This window comes from Chenopodium quinoa, unplaced genomic scaffold (genome assembly GCF_001683475.1).
Source record: "Chenopodium quinoa cultivar QQ74 unplaced genomic scaffold, ASM168347v1, whole genome shotgun sequence".
Taxonomy (NCBI): Eukaryota; Viridiplantae; Streptophyta; class Magnoliopsida; order Caryophyllales; family Amaranthaceae; genus Chenopodium; species Chenopodium quinoa.
Genome location: NW_018742241.1, coordinates 232190 through 241571, shown reverse-complemented (window position 1 = coordinate 241571; position 9382 = coordinate 232190).

Below are 9382 nucleotides of genomic sequence, written 5' to 3'. Positions count from 1 at the left end.
TTATACAAAATCAAAAACCTCATATTTCATAAATGAGTAACAAAACATAAAATGAGCAAGTTTTATCCAAACAATAACTAATATACTGACCAAGAAAACATAAAATAAGCAAATAAGAAAACACGTACTGTTGAACCTCTATGTATTTTGATGATAACAATTGCAAAACAAACTTAGACTAATAATGTTTTTGAGTCGTGGTAGATTAAAAGATATTCAGGAAGTTGTTCCGGAATAGGAGCACAATTATTCAAAGTATCGGAGCGCAAGGAATTCAAAGCAAATATCTATAAGCGTTCAAATTGACACAACCCCATGTTAATTTAATGTATACAATATTTAGAAGGATTACTGCAAAATAGGAACTCAGCTTTAAAGTGGTTAAGTTTATTCTACGTTCAAAATAATTTCCAAATGTTTTAATTCAACTTAGAATAATCGGTTTTTATAAAATAAAGAATTAAAACAGTTTTTTTGAAAATAAAGAAATAATTAGCTAATTTTAAAAAGATAAAACTTATGTTTTTAAAATTAAATAATTATTTAAGTAAAATTATCTTTTATAATAATTATCTTTTTGATTTAAAAAAGATAATTTTTAAATGTTTTTTTTTAGAAATTAATAAGATAAGCATTGACTTGATCATGCTTTGCCTTAAATGCTTGCTAGTTTTTAGGAAAATGTTTTATACAGTTTTAACTCCACTACCTTGATAATCAGAATATAGCATACGTGATTTAGTGGTGTTAGTGGGAACTCTGGTTGGCAGTTTCTTTTACTCATTATTTAAAGCAGTTTTGATTAACGTTTTTGAAACAAGTTTAAGAGTCTTAAGTAGTTTAACTTCTAAAAAGCTGAGTATACTTTCTTGCATTGTTCTTTCTAAGTACTTTTAGGAATCCTTGTAAATTACTTTGTAATTTGGAATTGGGGTTGCGAGTGTTTGTAATTAGACTTGAGTGAGTCACAACACTGTATGTAATTCAGAGTAGAATTACTTAGAGTGAAGAGGCTGTGATTGAGGGATCACAGTCAGGGTAGCTCAAGTTCCTAGAGGAACTTGATACTAGGCTATTTTGTAACGTTTCATTTACATAGTGAATAAATTCAGAAAAGCCTACATTTGTGTCTCATTCTTTCTTAGTTTAAATTCCGCAAAAAGTTTACATAGTTGCTACAAATACAATTCACCCCCCTCTTGTATTCCTTTAAGTAAGACATCGGACTAACAATTGGTATCAGAGCAAGGAACTCGGGAAAGCAGGACACATGTCGAGTTTAAGTTCCTGAAGAAACGATGTCTAAAGACGAAAGACTCGCTGAAGGTTATTCCACCCAACGACCTCCACTGTTTAATGGGAAGTACTATGCATACTGGAAGTCTAGGATGGAGATGTTCATTTAGTCAGAAAATTATCAAGTCTGGAGAGTGATCGAGGAAGGTGATTGTAAGGTAACTACTAAAGACGCTGAAGGTAAGGTAATTCTTAAACCCATTGTTGATTATGACAAAGCTGACTTTGAGAAAAAAGAGTTAAATGGAACTGCCCGAAAACTCCTTGTATGAGGTTTAGGGCCTGATGAACATACCCGTGTAATGGGATGTAAGTCAGCTAAAGAAATTTGGGATTTACTTGAGATAACTCACGAAGGAACCACTGAAGTTAAGCGTTCTAAAATTGATATTTTATTATCTAAATATGAACGTTTCGAAATGGGTAATAAAGAGACAATTCAAGATATGTTTACACGTTTTAAAAATATTACTAACGAATTAGCTTCTCTTGATAGAATTATACCCATAGATGAACAGGTGAGAAAAATCTTAAGGAGTCTCCCAGAGGATGAGCGATGGAGATCCAAAGTTGCAGCCATCCAGGAATCAAAATATTTCACCAAATTCAACCTGGAACAACTCGCTGGTTCCCTCATCACACATGAAATTCATTTGACAAGCAAGAATCAGGAAGTTCCCAAGAACAAGGGACTTGCCTTGAAAGCTGACCAATCGAGTGATGAAGAGACGGAATCAGATGAAGAAGAAGTCGCAATGTTGGTCAGAAGATTAAGAAAGCTGTATAAGAACAAGAAGTTCTCTGACCAGAAAAGGAACTTCAGAAAGAGTCAGAGAACAAAAGAAACAGGAGGTTGCCATAAATGCGGAAACAAGGATCACTTCATAAAAGATTGCCCTCTCTGGGAATCAGAGAAGGGAAAAGGTAAGGTTAAGGATCAAAATAAAAATTACAATCCTAACTTTTCAAAATCTGATTACAGGAAGGCTATGATTGCCGCATGGGGAGATTCGAGCTCATAAGATGAAGAGGAACCTCCAGAAGAAGAAACAGCTAACCTGTGTCTTATGGCAAAACATTCCGAGTCTACCGACTCCTTTGATGAGGTAACTCTAAAGCCTAGTTATCTAAAATCACTTTCTAAAGACAAATTGATTTCAATACTTATTGAAACACTTGATGATTTTAAGAATATTTGTGATAAATACAATGCAAGTGAAAAAGCTCTAGATGTGTGCTAAGATCACGTTAAGTATTTAAGCTCGACAAAAATTGATGTTCAAGGTAGATTCTTCGAATTACTTGATACTAATACAATGTTAAAAGAATCACTTGAACGAGTCAAAAGCGAAAATGTTTTATTAAATGTAGAACTGACTCAATACAAACTGTTATGCTCTAGTATTGATTCTAGCAATTTATCTTCGTTGCCAGTGACCTCATTTAACACTGATTTTGAAAAATTAAAAGAAGAGGTCAAGACAACGAAGGATAAAAATGAAAATTTGCAAAAGGAACTTAAAAGAGCTAGAATTAATAGAAGCGCAATACAGATGGGAGTTCCCAAATGGATTCTTGAGGCTAAAACTAAACGTACTGAAGGTTTAGGTTTTAACCACAAGAAAAAGGAGAAAAAGAAAAAATATGTGGATCTTCCGAGCGAGATGGTGTGTTCTTTCTGTGGCAAAGTTGGTCATATGAGTAGTAATTGCACAAAGAAGGAAACAGTATCTGCTAAAAATGTAAAATATGTATGGAAAAAGAAAAATGATATTACTGTATCAACACAGGAACCCATGGAAGATGGGGTTCCTGAAACTAACGCTTAGTTTCTTTTGCAGGTCGTAGTGAGGGGGAACAACCAGTGGTACCTCGATAGCGGTTGTTCTAAGCACATGACAGGAGATGAATCAAGATTTCTCTCACTCACGGCCTTTCCAGGAGGAACTGTGACCTTTGGTGATAACAAGAAAGGCAACATCGTTGCAATTGGCAAAGTAGGAAGGTCAAGTTCCCACGCAATTGATAATGTTTTCTTAGTCGAGGGTTTGAAACATAGTCTGCTTAGTATCTCACAATTTTGTGATAAAGGAAACTCTGTAAGTTTTTCTTCCGAAAAATGTAAAATCATCAACAATAACACTGGAAAATTAGTATTGGAAGGAACTCGTAAAGGGAACACGTATACTGTGGATCTCAATACAGTTCCAACTTATAATCTGTCGTGTTTGAGTGTTATTGAGGATGATCCACTTTTATGGCACAAACGTTTTGGACGTGCTAGTCTTTCACTGCTAGACAAGTTAAGGTCAAAGGACTTAGTAATTGGACTACCACTTATCAAGTTCCTAAAAGACAAAACTTGTGAAGCCTGTATTAAAGGAAAGCATGTTCGATCGTCATTTAAATCAAAGAAAATGGTAAGCACCACAAAGCCATTGGAACTAATTCATATGGATTTGTGTGGCCCCGTTAGAATACAAAGTAGAAGTGGAAAAAGGTATGTCTTAGTCCTTGTAGATGATTACTCTAGATTTACGTGGGTCTTATTCTTGCATAGTAAGGATGAAACTTTTGATATGTTTATGACCTTCTTGAAAAAGACACAAAAATCTTTAGGTAATCAGCTTATTCATATGAGATCTGACCATGGAACGGAATTTGAAAATTCCAAGTTTGATGAGTTTTGTAGGGAACAGGGAATAAGCCACAATTTCTCGGCACCTAGAACACCACAGCAAAACGGTGTAGTTGAGAGAAAGAATCGCACATTGGAAGAAATGGCACGAACAATGTTGATAGCAAGTGGGCTTCCAAGGAACTTCTGGGCGGAAGCTGTAAATACAGCATGCTACATCATCAATCGAGCCATGCTTAGACCAATGTTGGACAAGACACCTTATGAATTATTGAAAGGAAGAAAGCCTAATATTGCTCACTTAAGAGCTTTTGGATGCAAATGTTTTGTTCATAATAATGATAAAAGAAATCTAGGAGAATTTGATGAAAGAAGTGATGAAGCAATTTTTCTAGGATATGCATCTAACAGTAAAGCTTATAGAGTATATAATAAAAGGACTATGTGTGTAGAAGAAAGTATACATGTTATTTTTAATGAAACTAACAATAACACCTGTATACAGGAATATGAAGATGGAGGTTTTGAGATTGGTCTGGTTCGTTCAACAAATCAAGATGATGAAGTACCCCATAAGCAGCCAACAAGAGTAATCGAAAATCAGGAGGAGGAACTCACTGAGCAAGCTGAAGTTCCCACTCCTGAACCTCAAAACGAGGAACCTGAAGAAGAAAATATTCCAGAAAATAATGACAATGAGGAGGTTGAAGGAATAGAAGAACAGGAGAATCGTGTTGATGCTCAATCCTTCCAACCTAAACCATGGAAGCACCAAAAGTCACATCCCCTTGATAAAATAATAAGTGACTTGAGCAAAGGAACACAAATCAGATCACAAATGAGAAACTTATGTACTTTCAAAGCCTTCCTATCAACTCTGGAACCTCGCAATCACAAAGAAGCCTTGGAAGACCCTGACTAGATAATTTCCATGCAAGAGGAACTCAACGAATTCGAAAGAAATCAGGTATGGCATCTTGAACCTAAGCCAGTAGATAAGAAAGTTATAGGTTTAAAGTGGGTCCTTAGAAATAAACTAGATGAGTATGGTACAATCATTAGGAACAAGGCTAGGTTGGTTGTAAAGGGTTATAACCAACAAGAGGGCATTGATTTTGAGGAAACGTTTGCTCCTGTTGCTAGGTTAGAAGCCATTCGTATTCTAATAGCATTTGCTGCTTTTATGGGTTTTAAACTTTATCAAATGGACGTAAAATGTGCGTTTTTAAATGGTTTATTAAAAGAACATGTTTACGTTGAACAACCCCCTGGATTTGAAAATCCGAATTTTTCAAACCATGTTTTTTAAGCTTGATAAGGCTCTATATGGGCTGAAGCAGGCTCCTAGAGCATGGTATGAAAGACTTTCAAAGTTCCTTCTTGAAAATGATTTTAAACGTGGAAAAATTGACAAAACGTTGTTTTTAAAATCTAAAGGAACTCATCTTTTAGTTGTACAAATATATGTTGATGATATAATTTTTGGTGCAACTAACGAATCTTTGTGTAAGTATTTTGTTGAGTTGATGAGCAGTGAATTTCAAATGAGTATGATGGGGGAACTCAATTTCTTTCTTGGACTGCAAATCAAACAAACTGAAACAGGTATTTTTATACATCAGCAAAAATATGTCAAGGAACTATTGAAGAAATATAGCCTTGAAAACGCAAAGATCAATAATACTCCTATGGGGACAAATGTAAGATTGGATGAAGATTCCCAGGGAGTTAGTATGGATCAGACTAAGTACAAAGGTATGATTGGTTCTTTGCTATATTTAACTGCTAGTAGGCCTGACATTTCTTTCAGTGTAGGTCTTTGTGCAAGGTTCCAATCAAACCCAAAGGAATCCCATCTAACATCCGTCAAAAGAATATTGAGATATTTAAAGGGAACGGCTGATCTAAGTCTCTACTATCCGAGAAGCGACACTTTTGATCTTAAGGGATTTGCAGACGCTGACTATGCTGGAGATCTGGTAAATCGCAAGAGTACCTCAGGTATGGTTTAATTTTTAGGCTCTTGCTTGGTTTCATGGAGTTCCAAAAAGCAGAATACCGTTGCTTTATCCACAGCAGAAGCTGAGTACGTAGCAGCTGTTGCATGCTGCTCTCAATTGCTATGGATAAAACAACAGTTAAGAGATTTTGGCATAATTCTTGAATGTGTACCTATTTACTGTGATAATAGTAGTGCTATTTGCATATCTAAGGATCCAGTACATCACTCTCGTGTTAAACACATTCACATACGTCACCATTTCCTTAAAGATAATGTTGAAAAAGGCTTGATTAAAATGGACTTTGTTAACACTGAATTTCAAATAGCTGACATTTTGACTAAGCCATTGAGTAGAGATAAATTTGAAAAGATGAGGTTGGAACTTGGTATGATCAAGCTAAATTGAGGTGGGTCTCCTTCACATCCCAAGGTACGTCACTTTCAAACCTACACTGCCATACGTAACTGTAGTGTGCATGGCATAATTTTAAATGATGAAATATGGAAGCATGCAATTCTATTCTACGTGAGATTATGTGATGTTGAAGGAACTGGAAAATTGAGCCATGAAAATTGTTATGCATACTTTACGTTGTTATGTATTTTAATTTTGTTAATTTATTTTCCTTTTCTTTGATTATTATTTTATTTTATTTTATTATCTTATTAAAAACCAAAAAGATTTTTTATTATCTTATTTTATTTTATTTTTTTGTTTTTTATTTCTTAAAAGATATTTTTTAAATTGAATAAGATCAATTAAGCTTGCAATTAATAATTATCTACTTTATACCCAAACCATCAAATCAATCTAAACACTCTTAATTCACCCACTTCCCCATCCACTTATGATACACGGTTTCCCTATAAACCGTCACTTTTCTTCACAATCTCCAACATACTACTTCACTATTCATCCTCCACTTTTAATACTTCTACTATTCAAATTAAACTTTCTCACTCCAACAAACTCTTCACTCCTTCTTCTTCCCTAAATTCGTCCAACTTCATTCTCCTTCCTTCTCTCAAATTTTTCAAATTGCTTTAAAATTCCTTGAAAATTCTTACTAAAAATCATGGTAAGAACAAATTGGAACACTTCTTCCCTTCCAAAAGATCTGAAACCAAAGAAAGGGAAAGAACCATCCCAAATTGCAATGGTTCTTCCTCCTTCAATGGCGCCCCAAGCTAAGAGGACAGCAAGGTCGCGTTCAACCACGAAAGCCGGATCATCTAAAGGTTCTAAGAAGACCATGCAAGCAAGGAAATCCACCACAAAGAGCAAGGTACGAAACCCTCTTGAAAGGGAAAATTTCCTTCCTGGCTATGCTCTAAATTTGGATTGGTGTGAATCTGTCAATTTTACTGAGTTATTGGCCTCAATTGAGTTTCAAAGATGGTCTTTATTGTTTGATTCATTCGCAAAAACTCCTATATACCCGTATTTAATGGATGAATTCATCTCCACTTTCGAATGTGTTAGGGGTATGTGTACTGCCAAAGTAAAAGGAATAAACTTGCGTTTTGATACCGAAGTACTTGCTACTCTGTTTCAAATTCCAAATGTGGGTAATGACAACTATGTTAAAAATTCCAGAAAAATCGATGTTAATGGAAATTCGGCCATTGACATTATGGGTTATTTTGGGATTACGTCAAAGAAAACCACATTCAATCAAGACATTCTCAAACCTTTCCATAAGCTTCTGTTTAATTTTGTGAGAAGGGGCGTGATACCTAGATCCCAAAAGAAGAATCAAGTAAATTTACTTGATGCTTCATTAATCTTCTGCCTTGACAAAAAGATATCAATTAACTTTCCTGCTCTCATGATTACTCACCTATCTCATTGCATCCCTAATTTAAAAATCCCATACGCCCCCTTTGGCACTCTTATCATGAAATCTTTTGGGGTAGAAATGGCACATGAACCTCACTACAACATCAATCCTGCGTTTATTGTTCAGGAGGATTCCCTGAAAAAACTGAATTTGAATGTTGTAAATGGTACTCTATGCTTTCTGTCTAAGGCTAAGAATGCTCCTTGTGAAAAGGAGAAAGAAGTACTTAGTGAGGATGAGGAGGATTCTGTTGAGGGGGAAGCTGAGAGTGAGGACTCAGAAAAGGAGAAAGAAGAGGAACAAGATGATTCTGATGAGGGAGAAGAAGAGGAAGAGAAGGAAGTAGCTGAGGGCGAAACTGAAGAGGGTAATGCAGTGCCTATACAAGCCCAAGTTGATGATGTTGGAACTGAGTCTGAGGACTCTGGCAGTGATGAACAGGAGATAATAATGAAAGATCAACGCAAGAAAAGAGGGTTGCCTAAGGGTTGGACTTCGGTTCCTGCTAAAGCAAGAAGGAGGAGTACAAAAATAGCCAATATTGCAAAACCACCACCAACCTCTCACATTCATATTAACCTTGATGAACCATCACCACCTCAAACATCTCAACCACCTTCTCCACCACAAAAATCCCCATCGCCACAACCTGATCCTTCACCACAGAAAGCTCCTACCACCTCACCTTCACCCTCTATTGGTTTTGCAGCCTTCAGTCATCCTCCTTCCAAACTAGAGTTAGAAGTTCAAGGTGTGACACAGGGGCTGGTGGACTTAAAAAAGGATGTAGCTGATTTGAAGGAAAAGGTACTGTCATGGGAAGCAAAGATGGAAGACTTACTCAAGAATGCTGTCACCTCTCATACGGTAGCTATTGAACAAAGCAATGCAAGAACTCTTGAGTCTGTCAGGGAGCTTGGTTTTCAGTGTGTAGAGGAGGAAGTTCCAGATTCTTAAAGCCATCTCATCTTCTGCCTATCTAGTGATAACATATTCTGCAAGCTTTTTCTGACTATTATTCAATTTTATTTATATCTTTAAGCTTCTCTTTTGCAAGTTTGTATAGTTATCTTTAAAACTATTGGTCTGTATCACTTTGAAAATGGCTATCTTGACTGGTTTCTATCCTATATTGCATCTTCTCCTTTATTTCTGAACGTGTGCGTGTGCTTCTTATTTTATGTGCATTTAGAATTTACTATTTCTCTATGGAATAGTGCTATGTATGGCTGTGTTTGTTTGTTTTTGATGATGCCAAAAGGGGGAAACGGAACCAAACTTGAAAATCGCTGAAATCATACAAGTTCTTCAATGAGTTTTTCAAAGACGTCTTCAATCAAAGGTATAACTTCAAATTCCATTTCATGAATGATGCAGACTTCTTACTTAACTTAGCTTTGATCTATTTTACTTAGTTTCTCTTCTTAGCTTCTACCTGTATAGTTTCTTTGATTTCTATGCTTTAATTTTACTGTCAATATGCTTGAATAGTTTTATTATTATTTTTGTGTGGTTATTATGTTCTTAGTATAGAAGTTAAGAATTTAGACTTCCCAATATAACGATGCTTTTAAAGTTATGCCTGGATAATTTTTTCTCTCCAAG